Source organism: Pinus tabuliformis, chromosome 1_1, assembly GCF_031772625.1.
Source record: "Pinus tabuliformis cultivar Carrire ecotype Pingquan chromosome 1_1, CPIR1, whole genome shotgun sequence".
NCBI classification, from domain to species: Eukaryota; Viridiplantae; Streptophyta; class Pinopsida; order Pinales; family Pinaceae; genus Pinus; species Pinus tabuliformis.
In genome coordinates this window covers 72,693,430-72,721,052 of record NC_142297.1, presented here as the reverse complement: position 1 = coordinate 72,721,052, position 27,623 = coordinate 72,693,430, and positions in this window count along the sequence as shown.

Here is a 27,623-nt window from a genome sequence, read left to right as displayed (position 1 = left end):
TATTAGAAGTAGGGATGTTATATTTATAGAGTCGGAAATGTTCAAGAGGATTGTAGGTGATTTGTAGGTCAAGAAGGTTATTGACATGTTTGAAGAGTAGCAGGAAAAGATACCACCAATACAAGAAAATGAACATCAAATTTAGGAGCATGAAGAACAATAAGTGGAAAATGATGAACAACAAGCAGAAGGAATCTTGCAGGAACCTTTACAGGAGATTCAACTTGATAATGCACCACCATAGTTGGTTCACAGATCTTCTACGCCTCATAAGCCTTCACAAAGGTATACTCCTTCAAACTATATTTTGTTGATTAATGAAAGTGAACCTAATTGTTTTCGAGAAGCTTGAAAAGTCGAGCACAGTAAAGAATGGAAGAAAGCAATGGAAGAAGGAATGAACTCTTTGCAGGGAAATAAAACATGGGAGTTGGTAAATCTCCCAAAAGGTAGAAAGGATCTACAAAAAAAATGGGTGTACAGGATTAAGCATGAAGGTGACGAAAAGAAGGAGAGGTATAAAGCAAGGCTGCTAGTGAAAGGTTTTTCCCAAAAAGAACGTATTGACTTCACTGAAATTTTCTCGCCTGTTGTTAAAATGTCATCCATTAGAGTCATTCTTGGTCTAATTGCTGCTTTAGACCTAGAATGTGAACAGTTAGATGTAAAAACTGCATTCCTTCATGGTGAATTGGAGGAAGAAATTTATATGGAGCAGCTAGAAGGCTTCATAGAAAAATGCAAAGAAGGCCTTGTTTGTAGGTTGAAGAAGAGTATCTATGGGTTGAAATAGGCACCTCAACAATGCGACAAGAAATTTGATTCATTCACGTTGGAACATGGTTTTCATAGGTTGGAAGCTCACCATTGTGTCTATATCAAGAGGTATGAACAAGGGAAGTATATCATATTATTGTTATATGTGGATGACATGTTGATTTTTGGGCATGACAAGAATAAGATCAATAGGATGAAGAAAGATTTGGGTAGAAAATTTGCAATGAAGTATTTGGGACTAGCACAGCAAATATTGGGCATTCAGATTATGTGTGAAAGGAAAAATAAAAGGTTGTGTCTGTCACAAGAAAAATATATCAAGAAGGTGCTTGACAGTTTTAAAATGAAGGATGCCAAGCGAGTTGGTACACCCCTTGCAGCCCACTTCAAGCTGAGTACTGAATTATGTCTTAGTAATTACAAAGAGAAAGAAGAAATGAACAAGATTCCTTATGCTTTAGAAGTTTGCAGTTTGATGTATGCAATGGTATGCACATGACCAGTCATTGCATATTGAGTGGGAGTAGTGAGTAGGTTTGTTGCCAATCCAGGCAAACAATATTGGCAAGCAGTAAATGAATTTTGAGGTATCTCAAGGGTATTAGTCATTACTGTTTATGTTTTGGTCATGATGAGACTATGCTTGAAGGATTTATAGATGTGGATATGGCTGGAGATATGGATACCAGAAGGTCCACTACAGGTTATTTATATACATTTGCAGGTGCAGTAGTATCTTGGGTGTCAAGGCTACAAAGAATAGTAGCCCTCTCTACAAAAGAAGCAGAGTACATAGCTGCAATAGAAGCTTGTAAAGAGATGTTGTGGATGTAGCGATTCCTAGGAGAGATAGGAATAAAGCAGGACAAGTATGTGTTATATTTTGATGTCAGAGTGCCATTCACTTGGCGAAAAAACCAGCATTTCATTCAAAAACCAAGCACATTGACTTAAGGTACCATTGGATCTGGCATGTGTTGGAGGAAGAACAATTATCCTTGGAAAAGATCCATACAGGTAGGGACCCTGCTGATGTGTCCACTAAGATTCTACCATGAAATAAACATGATTTATGTAGAGGCATGGTACAACTCAGTGTGACTTGATGACTCTTATTTGGCTTCAAGTGGGATAATGTTAAGTGTGAATCCAAATTCATGCAGGATTCTAGATCCTTCTAGATCATATCTTTCTAGATCTCTAGGATTCTAGATCTTTCTACACCGCCATTAGTTTCTAGATCATTCTAGATCTCCATCTAAATCACATACAAGATTCTAGATCTATCTTTTGCCTCTATAAATTTGTGATTTCTCTGGCCAAGGAAAGCAAGCAAGCCAAGGCCCAAGCTTGTTATATAATGCAAAGTGATTTATGTTCTACAGTGATTGTTTTATCTATTCTGCTCTTTCTAACTAAGTATCTTATTGTTTCTCCATTTATCTGTCTCTGTGAATTATTCTCTGTTTTTTCATCTAAGTCTCTTAGTATAAATTTGTTGTGTTATGTATGCCCTAATCTAACACACCATTTAATTCATTACTTAAAGTATGACAAAAAATATGCAACATTCATTGATTCACAATGTAAACCAATTTCAAACCCACAATCCCCAATTAAAACATATTAAAATGATCTCACTTTAAAGCATATTAAAATTATCTCACTTGTAAATTTAAATCATGTCATTATCTCACTTGTAAATGATTTTGTTTAAATTGTCGACCTTTGATAATGAAATTGCAGATTTACATTGTTCAGGAAAACCTACTTACAAACCTTTCAAATCATAAATTAAAGATCAGAAGATTGCAGATTTCTATGGTTTACATTAAAGCCACCTAAATCGAATGAAAGACCTTAAAGAAAAGATGATTTAGTGCATCAATCTCACAGTTAAGTGTCACAATATTTTCGTCCATGTTTCCACACAAGGCATGGACTTTGTCTGAGTTGTACTGTGACTCTTTTTATGATTTTATCCTTTTTCAGAAGCCTGCATGTACTCAATAAAATTTGCAAGTTTTAAGCAAGATTTTACTCAGGCATCACATTCTCGGCAACGGTGCTCAATATAGCAGAGAGTCTGTCGTTAGTGCCTGATCTACAATGGGAGCATGCTTATGGTTTTAACGATTGTCCTCTGGTTTTACCAGTGGATCATGGTAGCCTGATCTACAATGGGAGCATGGTTATCTAAGCAAGATGGTTTTAACTATTGTCCCCTAGTTTTACTAGTGGATAATGGCGATAGTGGCTCAGCGACTCTCACGAGGCCAAACAGGGTTGTAAGAATATTTAGGGGAATCTGGCCAGCCATTGTCTACAGATCAATCTGAAGATCTGAATCTCAAGAATGAGTCAGAAAATTCCATTGTAAATGAGGAGATGGAGAATAATGACATATGCAATGACAAAGATAATAAAACAGAGAATGGTTTGTTATCCTGTCTCACAAAATCTTCACAACATGAATATGGCAGTTTTGAGGCACAAAATCTTCCCAGTACTCCTGATTTGAGTTGTGACTTTGCTACAAATTTTAGTGCAGCTAACAAGATAAGCAGATCCTGTTCAGACAAAGAAATTTCCCTTCCGAGGCCCGTTAAATGTATTTGGACGAATACTAATACTAATTCAGTGGACGTGCATGAAGAACTGACAGGAAATAAAATCTCAGGTAACTCTGAAAAATCTGAATGCCAGAATGCTATTGATAATTTCAATAGTGATAAAAATTTCTTTGGCATTCTAGAGAATTTTTTTGAATGCCAGAATAGCCTTTCAAATCTACTAGGGATTCCCATCAAGTCTCAGCTTCATCTAAAGACTATTGTTTCTAGGTACTAAGAATGTTGAGGCTAGTAGATTGTCTAGATTTAGCAAGTACACTAGAATAACTATGTGTAAAGAAAATGAATCATTTATATAATTGCTTACGGTTCAATGCATCATTTATGAAGTTTGCAAATAATGTACGTTTGTGGCGATCAACGAATCATTTTGACTGCAACATGACTTATAATTTTCATAGCTAGCCTTCATGTTCATGAAGAAACATGGTTAATGTAGTGATTACACTTATATTTATCTTAAATTTGGTGTAGTACATGAGAAGTTGTCACATAGCGGTAGAGTTATGATGTGGGAGCATTCACCTAAGAGAAAATCATTGTAAATAAATAGACATAAGGGGTCATGTATTTTTAGGAAATAGTTTTCCTAAGTCTCAAGTTAATGTGATATCTAGGCCTTTAAGTGATTTAATTATATATGTGAGAGGAAGTTATAAGTGAACTCTAATAAATGAGGACATGAGTGAAAATAATGACAAAAGAGCCTAAAGTCAATTAAGACTCTTAAAACAGTTCATGATTCTAGGAGCGAGAGATAGTTTTTACGCATTAAATGGAGAATATAAGTGGACATAGAGGATAGAGTACATCTAGGAGTTGGTTCAGTGGATATAGGATTTGAACAAGGATAATTCAACATGAGTTATATGTAAGCCTACGGGTAGATTCAGAGTCACAGGAGGCCACTAACATTGAAAAATAGGCCTGTGCGAAATGGAGAAGTCTCGAACATAATCTTTGCTTTACATATATATATTCATAGTTTATTCCTGACTATGTCAGAGTGTATGAATCGTGTGTTTTATGATTGATTATGGTGTGAACTTATAGGTCTTGTAACAATGGATTGCAAGTAGAGTTCTGAAGAATGCGCGGATGAGAGAGTGATTAAGAGGAACCATAAGGGATCTTAGAATCCAATTTAAGAAATAGAGTAAGCTCAGGAGGGAGAGGCAAAGCAAAATAACAGAGGATGGAAACCTTCAAAAGAACCAAACCACAGAGGAAAAATTGAAGAAAAGGCACAAAAATCTAAGTAAACATACGGATGAAGAAATGGAGTGGTAACTCTCAACAACCGTTAGATCTGAAAGAATAATGATTGAGATTAAGCGCATCAGTGAGGATGTTTTTAATGTTATCGGAGTGAAACCTTGAAGAAAGCCCAAGTTAAGGAGAACACTGAGAAAACAACATAATTTCCAAGTAAAAGGAGCGAGCAGAGAAGTAAAAAGGAATGCACAAGAACCATTAGATCTCTTGAGATCAACGGTCATGATCATATTGCATCAGTAGAAACCATTGCAAAAAGGACTGGAATAATCCATTGGAATAGAGAGATTGCGATCGCGCGATTAATCATCGACCATTGGATTGTGATCCTGATTGACAGTCACAACTAAATCCACCATCCCATATCAGGGAAGTAGAGATCAGAGGTATCGGGTAATCAATGAATGGAGATTGGCATAGCTGAAAGGTGATGGACTAAGAGGCAGACCCGACGATAGTTATGAATGCTGGACTAAGAAATTGGAATTATGGTCTTATATATGGTTCGAGAAGAAGTTTAAGGTAACTCCTTTTTATTGTGTTAAAGAGTTGCATGAGCCTTTTAAGGCTAGAGCATAGACTTGACGACTCTGATAGTTGCATTTTGGAGTTGGAGGGGTGATGAACCACATATGTGGTAAGGTCGGGGAGCATGCAAAGGCCGATTGTGATGGAGTTAGCCTCGGTATGTGCACAGTAACCATACGAAGGACGGAAAGGTATGTTATGTATATATTTTCCTTTATAAATCGATATTAAGGAATATAGTGCTAATATCTAATAAAGTGATATATATATATATATATATATATATATATATATATAACCAAGGTTATGAGGGGTGGTTATGTGTATGCAGTTAAAGGGATATGTAATGGTGCATTGCTTAAGGGTTTTTAATTCCGATAGAAAGATTCTAAAGGAAGACTTTAACAAAGTCATAACCAAAGGCTTGAAGCCCATTTAAAGGTTCTGATAGGAGATTTGGTGGGGTGATTAGGTTCCAATATAAAGGAACGAAGATAAAAGGGCCTTAACCATTCATGGTTTGTAGTTTTAACTCCATTGAAGAGTTAAACACCTTGGACAGAAGTGTGGATGCATATTTATGCATACTGTGGGTATGTGCGGGTTTTACACTACACCATTATTGGTATCAGAGCAAAATTGAAGTCAAAGCAGAATTGAAATTAGAGCAAGTTTGAAATCAGAGCAAGGAAAGATTTCTACGAAAAGGAGGTTGCACACAGAAGAAGATAATGTGCATAAGTTAAATGGATGAATGATAGAGACTACAGTGGGAGATTGTAGCAGTTCCCGCAGAGGCTTGGAGTAAATAGGGACAAAGGATTTCTTGAAGGAAAGAGAAAGCAAGATTGCTTAATGCAAGTTCTCAAGGAAAGTGGACTTAGAGACAAGACAGAGGACAATTCATCTAGGGCACAGGTGGAATGGTGAAACAAGATCATGCGAGGTCTTGAAGGAGAGGTAATATGTTATGTTCTGTTTTAAATTGAGAATGTGTGTTTTTATACCAACACATAGGTGACAACAAGAGAAGCTGTGAGAGGAAAACCAGATAAGTTCTTAAAGGTAGAGTAAGGAGAATACTCTAAAAGAGAAGTGGCAGTGAACCTGAAGAATCCAACAACAAATTGGACACAAAGAGGACAAATGAAGTGTTCTCAAGAGGAAGTGAGAAATTGCAAAAGCCTAGAAGGAGAAAAGGTGTTTCTCAAGAGGAGGTTCCAGATAGAGGACCTATGCTTACCAAACGACTAACTGAGGAGAGCTTAGTGAGGTAAGATAACAACAAGGAGGACTAGTTGTAGCAGAGGCTTGTTGCAGATGAGTGAGAAGATCATGAAGGAAGAAGAGAAGAAAATGACTACTGATAGTCATAGCAGAGGTTCAGAGAGAATCCATAGTAGAGGATATGAGAAGAAGGATGCCAAAGCAAATGGCAAGAGGATGAGCCAAGAGGAGATCAACAAAGAGGTTGCAGAGTTAAAGGAACAACTCAATGCATTAAGGATTATACTTGAAGAAGACCAGAAACTAGGTTGGGTATTGAGGAAAAAGCCAGTGAAGTGGCATGAGATGCAAAGAAAGATACAATAGAGGCAAGTAAGGTGGCTGAAGGGAAAACTAAATGAAGTTGAGTTAGAAATGGAAGAGTACATTTGTGAACCAGAACAAGGAGAAATTATGGGAGAAAGTGAAGATGAAGACTTGAATACTAAAACTTTAAGTGAGGCCAAAGGGTCACATGATTTTAAAATTAACAATTTATGTGTGTTTGCAAGCGAAACATGTAAAGAAGGAAAATTTGCTGATATTGTCATAAATGAGGAAGAGACTAGTAGAATCTAAGTTCTGTTTTGGAAGAAGATGAGATAGATAGATCTCATATACAGCTGGAGAAAGATATCAAGCAACCAAGTGAAGGTCTTGAAGAGATTGAAGAAGAGACTATCGAAGAATTTTTGAACCATATAAAGGATCTAGAACAACAAGAAGATATGATGGTTGAACCATCTAGTGGGACCATAGAGTCTATTGTTTTTAAGATTGATAGCTTGTCTGTGGATGAAAAACAAATGCAGGAGAATGATAATGTAGATGGTGAGACAAGGATAGCTCTTGGATAAAGTCAACAACAAGAGATTGAAAGCAAGCTTGGAAAAGAGACTATGTTAGCTGAAAACATAGTAAAGGATCATCAATTCACCATGATGATAGGCACAATTGAAATAGCCATGGAAATTGTTGAGACAGTCAGTAAGGAAGAAGGACATCCACTGAAGGATGTTAAGAAGGAAACAACCTATGCAAAGGATTTAACCTTGGGAGAAAGAACACTAACAAAAGAGTGTTATGTAGAGGATGAGCAATCTTTTGAAGCTGTCAAAAGTATGGGGAAATATCTTTCAAAAGATAAAAACTTTGAAGTAAAGGAGGATGAAGAATGTCCCATAAATGAGAGAAGCAGTGACTTATTGCAGTAGAAAGAACATAAGATTGGAAGTGATGATGAAATACTAGAAAAGTGTCACAGAGAAATTGCATTACTGGAATATTTGCTGGAGAATTCAGAATATGATAGTATGATTGCAGAAAAAGGAGTTCACTACAGTGGACAAGGGCAGGAATACATCATTAGGATAGGTGGTGTGGAAAAGAGACTAGTTGGCAATCTCGGGAATTCTTTTGAGAATTCAAATCAGCATACTGATCTACTGACAGAATAGAAAGAAAAAGAGCGGTAAACTGAATTGTTTCCAAAGGAAAACAAGGCACAACAACTTTGTGTTTTTAATTTTAACAAGTTCTTTGTGAATGTAGCTTTTGTTGCAATTGCTGGAGGAGATTTGTCACAAGTGAATAGCCAAATAAAAGTGAAAGAAGAGAATTGTATGGAAGAACTCAATCCATGAAATAGAGAAGTTAATTTGTTGGAGAAAGTGTTGAACAGTCATGATTCAATCATGAAAGAGGGTAAGGATGATAGGGAGGCAGCAAGTAAAACAGAAGTCAAAAAAGCAACCAAGGCAAAGGTTGAAGCAAGTAAATTTAAAGTCAGCATAGGAGTCACAACAAGCGTTGAAACAGGAGCAAATGAAGAAGAAAAAGTAAACCAAAAACAATTTAAACAATTAATAAACAACAACAACAACCTTAAACAAAGAGAAGGAGCCAGAAGCAAGCAGTAGAATATGGACCAGTCTAAGGATGCATTCGAAACAGAAATTGAAGAAATGTGGCAACTGATGATGAAGCAGTTCAAATGGAGAAAAATAGATGCAACAGAAAGCAAGATCAATAATAACTTGAACCTGATTGACAAGAAGAAGATGATGGAGCAAAAGACAACAGAAGTGCAGCAACAACAAGGGAACAAAGCATGTGGATAGTTACAGAACAAAGTGTGGGATCCGGGACAACCAAGTCCAGAAGCCACATGATCAGGAGATCATAAATATTTCTACTTTGGGAGTCTGAAGCAGAAGCATTCACCCAAGAGAAAATCATTGTAAATAAATAGACATAGGAGGGTCATGTATTTTTAGAAAATAGTTTTCCTAAGTCTCAAGTTAATGTAATATCTAGGCCTTTAAGTAATTTAATTAGATGTGTGAGAGGAAATTATAAGTGCTTTCGAATAAATGAGGACATGAGTGGCAATAATGACAAAAGAGACTAAAGTCAATTAGGACTCTTAGAATAGTTCATGATTCTAGGAGCGAGAAAGAGTTTTTAGGCATTAAATGGAGAATAGAAGTGGACATAGAGGATAAAGTACATCTAGGAGTCGATTCAATATATTTTGGAGTCGGTTCAGTGGATATTGAAGTCGAACCAGGATAGTTCAACAGAACTCCTGGCATATATGTAAGCCTACGGGCAAAGTCAGAGTCAGAGGAGGCCACTAACATTGAAAAATAGGCCTGTGTGAGATGGAGAAGTCTCGAATGTAATCTTTGCTTTACATATATATTCAGAGTTTATTCCTGACTATGTCAGAGTGTATGAATCACATGTTTTATGATTGATTATGGTGTGAACTCATAGGTCTTATAACAACGGATTGCAGGCAGAGTTCTAAAGAATGCGCAGAGGAGAGAGTGATTCAGAGGAATCATAAGGGATATTAGAATTCAATTGAAGAAACAGAGTAAGCTCGGGAGGGAGAGTGCAAAGCGAAATAACAGAGGACAAGAACCTTCAGAAGAACCGAATCACAGAGGAAAAATTGAAGAAAAGGCACAAAAATCTAAGTAAACATGCAGACGAAGAAATGGAGTGGTAACACTCAATAGCCGTTAGATCTTAAAGACTAACGGTTGAGATTAAGTCGCATCCGTGAGGAACATTTTTAAAGTTATCGTAGCGAAACCTTGAAGAAAACCCAAGTGAAGGAGAACACCGAGGAAACAATGTAATTTCCAAGTAAAAGGAGTGAGCAAAGAAGTAAAAAGGAATGCATAGGAACCGTTAGATCTCTTGAGATCAACGGTCCTGATTGTACCACATTGGCAGAAACCATTGCAAAAAGGACTAGAATAGGCCTTTGGAATAGAGCAATTGCAATTGCGCGATTAATCATCGACTGTTGGATCACGATTCTAATCAATGGTCACGACTAAATCAACCATCGCATATTGGGGAAGTGGAGATCGGAGGTATCGGGTAATCAATGAATGGAGATCGGCACTGCGGAAAGGTGATGGACTAAGAGGTAGACTCGACGATAGTTATGAATGCGGGACTAAGAAATTTGAAGTCTGGTCTTATATATGGTTCAAGTGGAAGTTTAAGGGAACTCCTTTGTATTGTGTTAAAGAGTTGTGCGAGGGCTTTAAGGCTAGAGCATAGACTTAACGACTCCGATAATCACATTTCAGAGTTGAAGGGTTGATGAACCACATCTGTGGTAAGGTCGGGGAGCATGAGAAGGCCGATTGAGATGGAGTTAGCGTTGGTATGTGCGCAGTAACCATACGAAGGACAGAAAGGTATGTTATGTATATATTTTCTTTTATAAATCGATTATAAAGGGATATAGTGTCGATATATAACAATGTGATATATCTATATATATATATATATATATATATATCTATATATATATATATATATATATATATATATATATATATATATATATAAAGATATATATATATATATATATATATATATAACCAAGGTTATGAGGGGTGGTTATGTGTATGCAATTAAAGGGATATGTAAAGGTGCATCGCTGAAGGATTTTTAATTCTGATAGAAGGATTCTAAAGGAAGACTTTAACAAATTCATAACCAATGGCTTGAAGCCTGTTTAAAGGTTCTGATAGGAGATTTAGTGGGGTGATTGTGTTCTAATATAAAGGAACCAAGATAAAAGGGCCTTAACCATTCATGGTTTGTAGTTTTAACTCCATTGGAGAGTTAAACACCTGGGACAGAAGTGTGGATGCATATTTATGCATACTATGGGTATGTGTGGGTTTTACCCTACACCACGTTAAGTTGCCCAACCTTAGAACACAAATGAGCAATAAACGAAGAAGTTTGTCCAACCTTCCCAATGTTCAACTTTTGTCAATTCCAGCGAGTAGGTTGTCTCGAGATTGTACGTTGATCTGTTGCAGGAAAAAGGGAGGGTTTGGGGCTTATTACATGTCCTTCAAAAAGTTCCCATTATGATTTTCAATTCTAGATAGATTTGACCAATCAACAAAATATCTTCAGACAATTTGGAAAGTCGTCGCTTCAACTTTAACTGGCTTTTAAGATACTTTGTTTGTCTTAATGTGGTACTCAGAGAATATGGGTGACCATCGTTCAACAAACCGTCAACCGTTTAAGAAACCGATGATTTCTAGCCAGCACATGTATCCATGATCAAGAGAGGTGACCACCATTTAGTAAACCATTTAACAAAACCGTTGAACTTATTTTCATCATGATCACACTGCGAATATTCATGTCATCTTCTAACACAAAAATCAAAGGTGCAAAACGCTAAAGAGTGGCACAACAAGGGAGTTCTTCCCAAAGGCAAGCTTTAAGGATAAAGAACAGAAATTTTTGGTCAAACATAATCAATACACAGTCAAAAGAGTAAACTAAATGATAGTTTTATTAAAACCCAATAACCAAAAAAATATTTATTAAAAAAAATATAAAATATAACATAAACCATTGAACTTATTGCCATCATGATCGCACTGCTCATATTCTTTTCATCTTCTAACACCAAAATCAAAGGTGCAAAACGCTAAAGAGTGCCACAACAGGGGAATTCTTCACAAAAAAAAAGCTTTATAGATAAAGAATAGAAATTTTTGGTAAAAAATAATCAATACACAAAATTAAAAAAAAAACTGAATGACAATTATATTAAAATCCATTAATTAAAAAAATATAAAATATAACCATTCTTTATAATTTGATGTCCCTAAATTAAATTATTCAGTTTAGTTTACAAGGCAATCACAAAATATAAATCCACTACTTAATAACCTTAAATAGAAAACATAATTTAAAAAAAAAAAACCTAATAACAAAAAAAACCATGAAAAGTTCAAGATATATTCTACCTCCTCTTAATTTATAAAACAAAACTTAATAGCTAAAAATTAATAGATTAAATAAATATAAAGTATACAATTTATAAAAGTGTAATTTTGAAATTTAAAAGATAAAAAAATTTCTAGTCAAAAGAAAAGTAAGAAAAGCATGAACAGTAATATTTTTTCGTAAAAACTAATTTAGCATAATGTAATCTATAGATCGAAAGTTAAGATAGATTTAGGTTGGTTTAATTTCCCCTTTAAATAAGTTACATTCCACTTGAATACTTTGGTCAATATCTTTTGTTCCAATAAACGTGGAAACTAAAACGATAAGTAACTTGACCAAGTCAAGTTTACCTTAACTACCCAAAAAAATTAATTTAAAAAAATAATAACATAGAATTTTTATCTTTGTTAATTTTTAGTTTAAATTTATTTTGATGAGTCAAAATTTTTAGATGACATTACGTTACATTAGAACATCTCTACCATATTGGGTTCGAGAGCACTTCTAATGGCAATAGAAAAAATATAACAACCAAAAACTAATTAATTAATTAAATACAAAATACATGTTAATTAATTAAATACAAAATACAAAACCATGGATAAAACCATAGACAATAACATTTACTCTAGAAAACTACTTTAACAGAAGAATTGTTAATTGAGCTAAATTTGTGAGTTAAATTAATAAAAAATCATTAATATTATTTCTTTAGGATCGAAATGTTACCATCAAAATTTAGCATAGTTTTTAATTTATTATAAAAAAATCATGTATATTTACATTAATATAATTAATTTAAAATATAATTATATAGATTGTCCACAAGATATAGAATAGACAATGATAGAGTGTTAAGCCACTCCATCGTGAAACAGTTATCGATTTGAAACCTTGTGGGAAAAATCCAACCATGATAAAAGTTGATGTGACTCAAGATAAGCGATCAGTATTAAGTAACCTTAGATGAAGACCACTCAAACCAAGCTTCAGACATCTCAAACATCTCAAAACTTACATTACCTCCTTCCTGATGTCATGATGGTGAATGATAAGGTAAAATCGCTCCTTCCTGATTCGGACGAGGGTGGTGTTACTACGTGAATATGTCCACTCTTCATATGTCATTAGCACCATATTGTCTCCCAGATCTATTCATTGTTCGTTACTAGAAAAGATAGTATCGGCTTTTTCCTTGAAGAATCACCGTGCCCTTTCCCGAACATTTTCTCGGGATCTAGACCAAATTATTTAGTTGGCCCTTTCTTGAGCATTTTCTGGCTATCCAGGCACTGGACAGTAATTTTTACTCTTGGTTTTGCAAACCGAACCCTCCAACTCCTTTGTTTGCCAGATGGATTGGAAGCTTCAATTGACCATTTAGTTTCACTGTCATGGTGAGACCCTCTCAGAACATTGTTTGTTTCAGCATCGTTCACAGGCTTCAGTAATGCAAAGTAAGGGTACTTCCAGGACTTGTCATCTCTGGTTGGCCGGTGGCTTCTTCATGTTGAGCTTGGTTTTGAATCTTGAAAATAGAAAGCGAAATTCAACCCATAAAGCAACTTCCGGGCGCAGCAATATGATGATGGGCTCAAACCTCTATTTCCTAGTGCATGTAAACTCAGGGTTTCTTACTCCGACATATGTTTTGGTGTAGGCATTTCAGTGACTTAATTATCAACTTCTCCATGGTGAAGAGAAGGTGGCTTCTCGGACCACCACGGTAAAATAAAATTGTTAATTTAGAAATATAAAATTAATGGTATATTTTTTATCTCTTTTATGAAATAATAAAGAAGACTAATTTTATTATTGTGGGGTTTTTCTATAACCAACTTAGATTCATCTTAAGTCCACATCTATCAAGTCTCTATAGGGATCAAATCTCTTTTCACTCTAAAAGATGTTTGCACCTAAGAGATTTGATTACTAGCAAGAAGAGTAAACTATGTTAAAAAGATTTGATCCGGCTCTTGGTAGATCCAGAGTTAAGATGGGTCTAGGCCAATTTAATTATTAATGAGCATAGATCTATCTTAAGTACTCATCAAATTTCCTGACATGTAAACTTCTTTAGAGTGCAAAATACAATGTGTTATTTTTCATTGTTTAAATTATATTTGTGAATGCTAAATAGAGTATATAGAGGACCAAATAAATGTTTTAACCATAAAAACTTAATTAAATCCTTACTAAAATGGATCTATGTTGGTTGATAACTCACATTAAGTATCTTTTTATACACAACATTAAATTATTTTATTTTTACACGGAGTTTACCTCTAAGAAGAACTCCCTTCCCATGCCACCTATGGAGTTGTGAATCATTGGTATTAATGAGTTAGTTGCAAATCATTGTATTAATCAATGACCATTTGTTCCCAAATGGAACAATAATATTACTAAATAATGGGAATGCAAGAAACTCTAAGAAGAACTCCCCTACCATGCCACCTATGGAGTTGTGAACCATTGATATTAATCGGTTACCATTTGTTTCCAAATGGAACAACAATATTACTAAAGAATGGGAATGTGAGAAAGGTGCGGATTTGGATGACAAGAGTAACAATATTACTAAGGAATGAGAATGGCATCGCCAAAGTTTCGAATGAAAACCATCGCACCAAGCATCGTTGATGCTTCGAATGCTACCAAATTTCAGAGAATTACCTCCTCTATGTTTGTGTTCATAGTAGCTTTGGGAAGGTAAAGCATGGTGATCTTCTCATCAAACTATATGTGTTGAGGTTGCTATCGGTTGGAACAAATTTCACTCAGGAAGAGTGTAAGTTGGATACAGATGGAAGCCAGTACGTCACACCTAGGTGATATGATATTAATAGATGATTATGTAAGAATACTTATTTCACGATGTATTCCTATGCCGTCTCGATCACCGTCACTCCCTTGGCTCTTCAAGATTTTGGAGGTCACCTGTAACACCTTAACATACATAATAATAAAAAAAATTATTTAATGCATGCCCCATTTAACTAATTACAAACACATTACAAGGGTTATTAACTAAGGTTATGTGACTATTCGAAATTGAATGTGGATTGTCCTGTGTATCCACGATATTCCTTCACATTTGATATACTCTTGATGGCATAGTGCATCGATATGGTAACGTATTTAACGGAGTAGGAGTGGACTGAGGGTGGAGCTACCACCTATGGCTCGAACTTAAATGTTTACAGTTGTTCACTGCATGTTTTCGCCAGAACACACTATATCCTTGATTTCCGAGCGAACTTACGACCGTAGGATCTGGATCTGAGGATCCAATGGTCCTCGCGCTCTCGGGTGCATCATGTGACATACATAAGACTTCCCGCTATGTGCATTTTCCATTTGGTTCAGTGCAAACCTTGTAACTCAGTTGTGCAACCTGTCAAAGGTTTAAAGGAAAAACCATGGTGTCGTTGTGCCCTCCTTGTTCTATCGGGGTCTAGTAATTGTCAAGGTAAGGTACCAAGAGTTTCTCATCGTTAATGTCCTATAGATGTTTTTGTTTCCAGCTCAAAAAGTTTTCTCCTAAACAGCTAGTTCTCTGGTGCAGGTAGTTCCTTAGTTGATATTTTGCACACCCTAGAAAGGATGAGATGGGGGAAAAGTAGCACTCCCTCAGAGGTAAGGTTTTATACAATTACAGGGTTGCTCCACATAGATTTATTCTGCGTGAAAAGAGTCACTAATAATTGAATAAACTTTCCAGGTGTTCATTGTTTCTCTTCGAATTGTACTCCTCCTACGCATGTAATGAGGAACCTTTGAATATGATTCTATTTATGTCAACTATTATTCTCGTTTTCCCACAAGATTTAACTCCAGTGTGCAATCGTAGGTATTGTTTCGACCATGCAATTTAAAGAGTCTCGGAGTTTGGGGAAATCTCCCTTATACAGGTTATCGTCTTTTGCTCACAGGCTGGTTTCACAACAAAACCCTCAGGCAGTTCACAACTAAGGATTTACCTTCAGACTTTAGTTAATTTATGAAAGTATTCCACTTATTTGAAGTAGTTTATATATTGAGGTTTAGAGGGAAGCCTCTTGCCAACACTCGTCTAGCACTTAACATAACCATATACATTTTGTAAGTGTTGGAAAATAATGGCAACACACAAAATGATGAGGCGTGAAAGAGCCTCTCAACAACAGGTAAAGAAACATGTTAAGAAGATCTGGAGGAAGAAGCTGTATTGTAGTCATTAAGATAGAAGTGGCCATCAAAGAGGCACTTGTTGGAGGCTCCATCTAGAGCAGCTCCTTAAAGACAAAGTGTCGGTGCATGAACTAGGTGAAACAATTGTTTGACAAGAAAAATTGCCACAAGGAGGCGACCCATTCACATTGATAAGTGAAAAATGGTTTCTAGATATATTAGCGTTTCATGGTCGTACTTTTGTAAATCATTTGTTGCATTTTAAAATTTAAAAGTGATGATGTGTTCTTCATCACTTGTTCAACAACAATGATGTTTAGTCATTGTTTTGTGTTTCATGACGAGCTATGAAAGTGATGTCATGTTTCCATCACTTGTCAAAGCAAATAATGTCGGGCCTTATCTTTATAAATCATTTGTTGTAGTGATGATGAGTTTTCCATCACTTGTTGAAGCAACAAGGATATGTTGGCCTTGTTTTTGTAGCTGGGGTATTGTGCCCATCTTGTTGTAAACTTGACCACCGAGTATGTGTTATAAAATTGTGGCAAGTGTGGGATGCTTGGGTCATTAGTTGGTCAGTTAAGACAAGCATGTAATTTGTGAAACAATGTACTACAAGTTGCAGAGGTTGCAGGTGTCGACTCATTGCTTAAGGCTCTCAAGAACAAAGGTGAAGGAGATGGAAGGGAGACCTTTTAGGATGCTTGTGATACAAACAAGGTACAAAGAAGATGAAGATTATTTTTCATGCTTTTGGAGGACCAAAAGCTCTTCAGTGGGGAGGATTGATCCAGGTGGCTCTAGAGACACACATAGGACAAAGAGGACTAAGGAAATCTCAAAAATCAAAATGTTTGGATTATGCTTGAACCAGGACCAAAGCGTAGATCTCGTTGTTTTGATCACAGCAGTGTGAACGGTTCATCAATCTGAATCTGGATGAGGAAGTTATAAGCAGTCAAAGTTGGGTTGAATTTTTGGTGACTGGGCAGGCTTATGGAGGCCACAATTTGGACAGAACCCAACCACTGGATTTTGGCCAACTCCGGCCAAATTCCACGAGAAATTTTGGCCTAGTTAAAAATACTCCTACGACTTTAAAACAGAATTTCAAAAAATGCATATTGTTATTATTAAAACAAAATAATATATATAAAAAAAGGGGGTGGGGGCCACCAACCTCGCCACCCTCCCAACTTCAATAACTGCATTTATATTAAGTAATGGGGGTGGGCCGACCCTTGGGGCACGGAGCCAACCACCCAAATACCACAACCACCAAACTATAAAGAGCATAGCCATTACATGGGGGAGGGTCGGCCCTTGGGGCACAGACCCTCCACCTCATCCACCAAACAACTGCTGGAAGCTGGTATGGCGGACAGGCCTGACCCAACCGAAACCCCAAATCTTGAAAAAAAAATCGTTGATTTGTGTAAAAAAAAGTAGGTTGGGTTTGAACGCCCGACCACCTACCTACTAAACCAGACCTCAACCATTACACCAACTCATTGGTTAATCCACCCCAAATTTAATATAAACCTCATTTTGCATGTAGTTCAGGGAAGATGGAGGAACCAGGAGCCAGCATGGATTTTGAGGTGGAGGAGGCAATGCACGCAGTTCGAGGCAGCATTTTGTAGAAGGGTCGAATTTTCTTGTCAGATTTTTGACAAATTTTATATGGTTTCAACACTTCTCGATGCCATGAATACAATGGTGCTGTCCTTTTCTCCATCAGAGTTTTGCATTTTTTGGCCATTTTTCAGTATGGAGGTGTGAACCATCACTGCTGCAAAAACAGGAAGCAGAATCATGATCCTTAAAATTTTCCCAAGGAGGTAATTTTTCTCCATGTCGTATATAGTCAAGTTTACAGTTGTTTTTCATGGTTTTCCATAGGGATCGCAATGGTGAGGTCAGATTTGACTTTGGAGTTGCAGATTTCCAGTCCACCTATGGAGCAGAATCTTTGATGAATCTAGGGGGAATCTAAAATATTCCTTGAGCCCAAGATTCTCAATTTCTCATAATTCAAAAATTGGAAAGTCAATTTTGCTCTATTCGATGCCACAAATCTAATGGTGTGTTCAGATTATTCATTTGTTCATTCTATTCTTCAGCCACTTTTCTAAGTGGAGTGCATGTGTCAGCATTTATGTGCGAGCAGCCATTTCCATGCGAGTGATGTCGTGAGATCAATGGCACGTAAAACTTCAGCAGTTTGACATCCGCTTCTTCAAATGGCCATTGAATGTGAGGTATATGTAGTGTTCATGTACTTATTTTTTCTATGCATTTTGTTGCACAGATCCCTGTTTGATGCTTGATGTGGGATCTTGTTTCTTACTCGTTTTCATGATTCCTGCTTGATGTGACGCATAATCATCTATGTGATGTACTTTTTTCCATGATTTGTCATGTTATGTTTTTGAGATCCCTTTGTTGTATGTTGATGGGATACTCATGTTTTCGTCATGCATGTTTGTCTTGAGATCCATTTTATGCCATGTTGGCCGAATGCTCATCATGCATGAGTTTGTGTCATACTAATAGGAGTCTTTTGACTAAGAGTTCTTGTAGCGGAACATCTCTTAGAGACACTCCTACGTGAGGGAATTTTCCTTATATGGTAGCGACATCACCTCTATGTACATCATCACTATTGACAACACTTAATGCAACAGCCTACACTATCTTGACACCGGGGCTCAGAGATGTAGTCCCTCCTAGACGAACTCCATTATCAATGTCTTATGTTTTTATGTTGTTGATGATTGTCATGTTCCTCTTCTTTATAGCATGCATATGTATTCATTTATGTTCTTTTAAAAATGAAATTTAACACATCACGAAAGTAAAAGGTCTTGGGAGGGTCCTTTGTCACACCCGAACCTGGATCAACCACTGACAAGGGCCACAGGCTGGGGAAGAAGAAAAAGTGTGTTAAGCCCAGATCACAAGAAATTACAGTTCGACTGGGTGAAGATATCCAGTGAGGATAAACCATGGATGTTGCCAACAAAGTCTTGGTTGGTAGGGTTCATGGGAGGAGTTTTACTGTGGCCAAGCTTAAAAAGTGGATAGCTGAAGTTTGGGGTCATCACTTTGTAGAGCTACCCTTCATACAAACCTTCATCCTGGGATGGTTAGCCCTATGCTTTTCTAGAGTTGAACACACGAACTTGGTCATATCTTCCTTGTAGCACATTGAACAAACCCTTGTTCTACTCCGTCGATGGAACCCTCTTTTCGACCCCGAGGGAGAACAATTAGACATTGGGCCTCTGTGGGTTAGATTATCAGGTCCATCCCTCCCATTTTGGTCTAAGGATATTTTCATACGTATCAAAAATTCCTTGGGCACCTACCTTAAGCACCATCAAACATATCTATCCACACGCATCATGGCATATGCAAAGATTCTAGTCCATGTAGAAACTATGGAAGAGTTGCAGGAACAAATCACTCTACTATGGAGACATTTCTCATGGGTTCAGATACTCGATTATGAGGGGGTCCATTTTAGATGTAGGTGATGCCACAAGGTGGGTCACTTATTCAAGGATTGTCCCATTAATGAAAAATTAGGGGCAGAGGACAAGGGTAGGACAATCCCTTCCAAGGTTACCATGGATGTTGACACCACACCTCCACTGAAGCAACAACGAGAGCAAAAGTCAAAGAAACATTGAAGAAGCGTGGAAAATCTCCTTGTCAGCCTCCCTTTCCTGCACTTACCAGGGCTAGGGTAGTTGCAATGGCTGCGCTTTCTTCAGTTATGCCCATCTCTAATCCCCGTTATTTGAATTTCTCTACTTCATGTATTATTTCATCTTCCATTGTTGATCATCTCGGCTCCGCATTTACATCCCCTCTCCCTAAATCATTGGCCTGCTCCCTGCAACCCTCCTACCTACTCTTGCACCCCCCATATTTCCCGGATCCAAACCTACCTTCTCAATCCTCAGACTCTGATCAAGCATCCTCTATCATAACTACCCTCTTCGCTCACTCTCTGGATCTCATCCCATTGATTCTATTGGAATTAGGTTGATTACTCCCTCAATCCCTCTGAAACCTCCTAGAGGCAGACCCTCCTCCCTATCCAAAACCAAGAAACAAGTAGGGGAGGAGGTTGTGCTGAGCCGACAAATTGCTATTGACTAGGTTCTTAGGGAATAGAACACACTGGATCCATCTTCTCCATGAAGCTGCTCTCCTTTAATTGTCAAGGATTAGCTAGACATGAGAAAAAGTAGCTTTTCGTAGGCTTCTAAGTACTAATCTAGTAGATATCATACTCCTTCAGGAAACCCTGGGTCTAGTTGAGCCCATTATACACCTTTTAGAATCCATATTACTGGGTTGGTCGTTGCATGCCCTAGATATTAATGGATTTTCTGGTGATATTGCATTGAGATACAATTCTAGGAATATCAAGCTTTGTAATATATTGGGAGGTATTGGACACATCAGGGTGGACATCTACTCATCTCAACATAGCTCTAACATCAGACTCCTAAATGTTTATGGGCCATGTCAAAACCATGTTGATTTCTAGGATAAATTACTGAATTCTAATCTATTGCAAGTTGACAATCTAATCCTTGGAGGAGACCTTAATTTCTCAATTGGATACTCCGAATCTTGGGGCCCTCATGCCCATATTGACTCTCTATCTGTATTCTTTGAGAACATGTTAGAGGCCCACAATCTCATTGACATTCCATCTGTGAGAATACAACCTACCTGGAGTAACATAAGAATTGGGGATGATAGGCTTTCTAGATGACTAGATATCTTTCTCATCATAGAGAAACTGTTGAGTATGGGCTACAACTAGAGACATTGGGTTGGGTCTGGGGGTATATTTGATCAGTCGCCGATATAAATTGAAATCAAGGGAGGCCTGAACAAGCCCAAAAATCCCTTCAAGTTCAATTCATCATGGTTGAAAGCTGCAACCTATATACATATGGTAACCAATTACTACAGGACACACCCTCCTGCTACATGTGTGAATATAGCTGAAGGTTTCGCTCATAATCTAAAGGCACTGAAAAGATTATCAAAAAGTTCAGCACATAACAAGAGACTGTTGGATGAACAAACCCTAAGGTTCACTGAAGATGAGATACATGCAATGGAGAACAATCGTTGGTGGGAACACACAACCCCTGAATAGAACGAAAAGCTAACATCTTTAATAGCATAGAGAAGAAAAATTTTAAAGGACAGGGAAGAAACTTGGAGGGTGGGAAGCATAGCCATTTGGTTGCTCGAAGGAGATGATAACACAAAATTCTTCCACAAATATGCAAATGGGTGAAAATCCATTAACACCATTTGGCATCTGACAAATGAGCAGGGGATTAGAGTAAATAATTTCCAGTAATTAGCCACCCTGACCACATCTCACTAAAAGCAGTGATACAAAGCACCTCCCAATGCTACATTGGCCGAAATCATCATAGTGGCACAACTATTTCCTCGGTTCGTGGATCAGGAGGATGTAATGAATCTCAAAAAGGATGTCACTATGGGTGAGATTGAGGCTACTTTGAAATAGTTCAAGCGAGACAAGAGCCCAGGACCAGATGGATGGTCGATAGAATTCTATATTGCTTTCTTTGAACTACTCAAGGTTGATATGCTTAAGGTCACTGAATATTGTCAAACCACTAGGAGTATGTGTGAGGCCTTCAATACCACATTCATCACACTTATCCCTAAATTTGATAATCCCACCTCATATGATGACTTTCACCCCATCTCCCTCTGCAACTGCATATATAAAATCATTTCCAAGATCATTTCTAATCGCCTTCACCCCATATTATCCTCCCACTTCTACTTAGAATAGTTCGCATTCCTCCAGGACCAACAGACACATAAATCTATTGGAGCAACACAAGAAGTGATGCACTCTATACAGACAAAGAAACTGAAAGGTACGATCCTCAAGGTACACCTCTCCAAAGCTTTTGATCGTGCAAGTTGGTTATACATCAGAATGCTCTTAACACATCTTGGCTTTCCCATAGAATTTATTCAATGGATCATGTGTTGCATAACAAACATATATTTCAGTGTACTTATTAATGGATTGGCATCACCCTTCTTTCACTCAGAAAGAGGTCTCAAGCAGGGATTCCCTCTGTCTCCTTTATTGTTTTTTCTTATCATGGAGGGGATCAACAGACTTATAATGGAAGAACATAGTATGGGCAGGCTATAGGGAATGAGGATCACAGACATATGCATTCTAACACATTTACTCTTTGTAGATGATGCATTGATTTTTCTCAATAGTGGCATCAGGGATTTAACAATCCTACAGAACACTATGGAAATATTTCAAACTTTTACAGGCATGGAAATAAATAACACAAAATCCACACTAACGGCTTCAAGGTGCACTCCATATGAGATACAGTTTTCACTCCATAGATTTCCATTCACTCATTTGCAAATGGAGGATGGTCTGAGTTACCTAGGGTATAGACTGAAACCACTTGGATACAAGATAATAGATTGGACATGGTTAATCTCCAAGATAGAAAGAGGACTCAACATCTGGCACCATAAGTACCTCTCTAAAGCAGGTTTCCTAGTTCTCATAAAAGTTTTACTAGAAGCTACCCCTGTATATTGGATGTCACTGGTATGGATCCCTCAAGGTATACTGTCAAGAATTCAAAATATCTGTAGTAGATTCCTTTAGAAAGGCAAACTGGCCAGGAGGATATTTTCGTGGGCCAAATAGGAATCACTTGCCCTACCTAAGAAATGGGGAGGATGGGGAATCAAAAGGTTGGATGATTTTTGTGCCACTCTGGCAGCAAAAGTAGGATAGCATCTGATTACCATGAACAACTTATGGACAAGAGTGACTTATTCGAAATATATATCTCCCCTCAATCTGATGGATTGGATTCACCGACTAAGTTGGAATAAGACCGGGATCTCGACCATCTAGAAAGCAGTGATAAACACCATGTCGATTATCCACTATGGGATCACGTGGAAAATCCAATCAGGTACATCAGTCCTCATTAGGTTAGACCCCTGCATTGGCTATGGTAACACTCACAGACTTCCACATGACCTCTTGCTACATCGCACCAACTCAGGCATCTCTTATATCTGTCACACAGTTTACCCGAAGCACATCATTATATTCCATTAGGCATGGAAATATGCTCAGAGCCTACATATCCCACAGAATTGGCACCAACAATGGGAGGAGTATATAGTTGCTCTGTTAGAATCACAAACCAGAATTGTTGAGGGGGAAGACAAGATCATATGGGAACATGCAAAAAATGGCTTATACTCCCCTGAGGAGGGATACCTATGTATTATCGCTACCCATCAACCTCCGATAGTTGAACTTTGGTGGAAACACCTATTGAAATTAAAATCTCCCCCCAGATCTAGATTATCATGTGGATAGTTCTGAGAAATAAGGCACCCACGGGAGACAATCTGAACAAGAGAGCCATGCATGGACATTCATTGTGCTGCATATGCAAAAAGAGTACTGAATCAATTGATCATCTATTCATTACTTGCCCAATTATTGTGGATGTTTGGAACCCCACCCTTTTGGCCATCAACTCCCACTGCACATGGCAGGGCAGGACTGCGCTAAATGCATGGATGCATGGTGGACCTGTAGGTTTTAACCTCGTAAAAAAATTACCAGCATACAAATTCTAAAACACATAAAATAAACAATGTGAAAGCATAACACATAAAGCACATATACACAGAGATTTTCCCCTAGATCCCAAAACCGGGACTACCAGCTCAATTTTTCATTATGTTCCTTTCAATGTTATAATACATATTTATACATGCCGAAGCATCCAATACCATGGACCGAAAACCATCACGTCCAAAAATGTGCGAAAATCATGCACAAAACCATAGGTGGGTCCGCCCAACCTAAAACACATAAAATAAAACAATGCAATAGCATAACACATAAAGCACATATACACAGAGATTTTCCCCTGGATCCCAAAACCGACACTACCACCTTGATTTTAGCATAGGTTCCAAAACCAAAATTTTCCGAGGCGATGTCCTGGACCCCATAGAGTGGGGTTACCTGCACCCCTCAAACCCCCTGTGACCCCCCCACTATGCAATTGGTGCAACGAAGGGGGTGCTCCGGCCCCCCTCTAACCCCCCGATTAACTACGTGGGCTAGTCGTGGAAAGAATATAACACAACACAACATTCTCCCACTTGTTGTTTTCTTTCCACAGGGGGTCACAAGAGAGCTTAGTCATTTATCCAGCCCTGCAACACCCATTGTTTCTCTACACCAAGAGAACTTCTCAGAGCTCACAGATTTTTTCAATGCATCTGCAGTATTCTTCAAAGTGTCCACCTTTACCAGCAACACCTTTTTGTCTTCTATCATATCCCTCACAAAGTGATACTGAACATCAATGTGCTTTGTAATTGAATGATATGCAAGGTCCTTTGCCAAGAAAATTACACTTTTGCTGTCATAGTCTATCCTTATAGCTCCCTGTCTAATCTGATAATCACCCTATGAGTGACCTCAGTTAAAGATTTGTTAGTTAAAGGTATTACAAACTCATATGTTGGTGTGTCCAAGTTATTTAAGCAATGGATCGATCAGATTACCAATACCCAGACACTTAAAAATGGAAAACAACAGAGGAATACAGTAAGCAAATACAAGAACACAATAAATTAATAAGGAGTTTACCCTATCCTCCAGGGCTACATCTCCGATCCAGCTCTTACTGGTGGCCTTCTTTTATTGTGTCTTGAAGCAGATAATTACAATGCAGGAGTTCAATTGTGAGTCTCCTGAACGGAATTTTCTTGGCAGGGTGGTTCTTGGATGCCCCAAGCCATTAGAGTACACAGACTCTTTTCCCTTACCAGCTTTGTGACCTTCTGGTCTACAATGGAGAGAGCCCAATGTGGTGCTTAGTCTGGACAAATCCTCTCTGGGATGGCTTGAATCCTTCAAGCTTGCTGTTGCTCAATGCTGCTTTTGGTTAGCTCAGCTCTCTGTCTTCTGTTCTGCTATTGCTTCACTATCTTTCTTCTCTCTGTTCTTCCCTTCTGTGTTCTATCCTCCTCTAGGGATTCTAGTCTCTTCTTTTTTCTCTCTTCCTTCCTCTCTCGAATCGCCTTCTGCAGCTATGCTTGGAGTTCCCTGGTTCGGCGTCATCATCAGCTCACAAGGAGTGGCCACATGTCCTTCTGCAAAAGCGCCAACCTTTCGTCGATTCAATTCTTCGGTTACGTCATGGAATGAGTCTTCCTCCACCGTGGTGGTCAAAATGGACTTCAAATCCCTCTAAATCGTGGCTCATTCCTTCGTCAATTCTGCTTCCCCCTTCGGGCGGGATTTCAGCCATCCAATCTGGGGCCTCCAGATCCGACACCATGTGCATGTTTCGCGCGGTTGACTTGCTCGACCTTTAGCGTGCGATCAACGGTGGTTTTCTCTATCCTCCACTTGCCACGTGTCGACCGCTGAGTGGGATCGCTCCATTTTCGCCAATTCTTCTTACCCTTTGAGGGCGCCCCGTTCAATACCGCTGGTTTTTTTGGAGCAAAGATCCCACCTTGTCCTTTAGTGCTTTTTTTCTTTTTTTCCCGTTGTTCTCCAGCTCCCCATGCGTCCGAGTGCTTGGGGCTTCCCCATTTCAGCCCTTTTCGACCAGCGATGTGTGATTAGCGCTAAGTGCTAATCGTGAATCAAAATCCACCTCTATTTCCCAATCCGGGGCTCCCAGGGGCTAATTCGGCCTCCCGCGCAGTCTCCATGGGCCTCAGTCAGCATGCTTTGACCGAGGTCCTCATCGTTCCACTTTGGCTGCCATTGCCACTGGTTCAGGGTGTTTTTGATCGCTATTTTGGAATTTTTAGAAGTTTGTCCCGACCTGATACAGTCATGGTTCTCTTTGACAGTTCTTTTATGGATCCAATTCGGATCACGACCTTCCCACTGAAAAGATTTTGGACCACCAAAAGTTGGTTTTCTTTCAAGCATCGACTAAGTGAGGGTACTGCTATCTCACTTGCCCAATCTCAATCCACTTTGCACTACTCGGCTTCGAACCTTTGTGTCCAATTCTGAGGTACTCAACATCTCCCCTGTGCGTTGTCCTGACCTTCCTATCCAAGACTATGTCTTCCTGCAATTCATTCAGATATTCAGATAGCAGGTCATCAATAGAAGGTAATTGACTTTGCTCTTCGAGATCCTCAATCATTGAAGGCTCAAACAATCTCAAGCAATCTGCATTTACAACTGAGTAGATGTGCATGTAAGCTAGTAGATCAAGGTGAAAATCATTTTCACCAATCTTCTCAAGTATCCTAAAAGATCCATACCTGATAGGCTTTAGCTTTTTACCTTCACCTTGCCTCTTGTCCTTGCTGATGTACAGCTAGACCTAGTCTCCAACTTGAAAACTATGCTCCATCTGATGCTTGTCATGCCTTGCCTTGTGTTTGGCTTGGCTCTTTTCCAGCTATTCCTGTACTGCCTGGTGGATCTCCTGGATTTGTTCAATGAACCTAATTGCCTTGTCCACATCACTGTGTCCATCAACTGTGGTATCTCTACCAAAGAGAAAATCCAAAGGAGACCTTGGTATGAAACTAAAACAGGTCTCAAAAGGAGATCTCTGTGTAGAAGAGTGTCTTTCTCTATTGTAAGCATGTTTCACATAACATAAGTGTTCATCCCAAAGCTTGGGATGTTTGCTGAAATATCCTCTGAGTAACTGGATCACTATCCTGTTAACTACTTCTGTCTGGCCATCGGTTTGTGGATGAAAAGTTGTGCTTTCTTCAGTTAGGTTTCCATCAGCTCCCACAGACTTGACCAAAACTTCCCCAAAAATCGGGTGTCTCGATTAGATACAATAGAAGTGGGTAATCCAAAATGAACCCAGACATGTTCAAAGAATAATTTTGCAGTTTGTTCAGCTGTAATCTGTTTATTACAAGGTATCAAAATACACATTTTGCTGAACCTATCCACAACCACATACAGATAATCATGACCTTTCCTAGATTTAGGCAGTCCTCCAAAAAAATCCATGGAAACACTTTCCCAAGGGTGAGAAGGAACTGGTAATGGAGTGTACAAGCCTAGTTTTCTATTATTGGGCTTGCTTTTAGCACATATAGCACACCCTTTTACATATCTAGAAACTGTCTCATTCATTTTCAGCTAATAACAAAATCTTTGCAAATGTGCAACTGTTTTACTTACCCCAAAGTGACCTGATATCAGAGAAGTGTGTGCATCTCTAATTATCTTTACTCTCTCAGTTTGTGGAATGCAGAGTTTCCCACAATGATACAAGAGTCGGTGTTTCACATGATAATCTAATTCTTCTACCTTTTTACCTTGACTGAAAGTTACATATACATCTTTAAAGTCTATATCTTGAGCATATTGTTCAATGTAACTTTCATGTAGTACATAATTATGCTCAAGTATAGTAAATGCATTTATAATGGATCTAGATAACATGTCTGTAAATTTGTTGTGTATGCCTTTTTTATATCTGATGACCAAATGAAACTGTTGTAGAAAACCCATCCACCTGTAATGTCTTGATTGCTGCAACTTAGTTTGGGACTGTAGATATTGAAGTG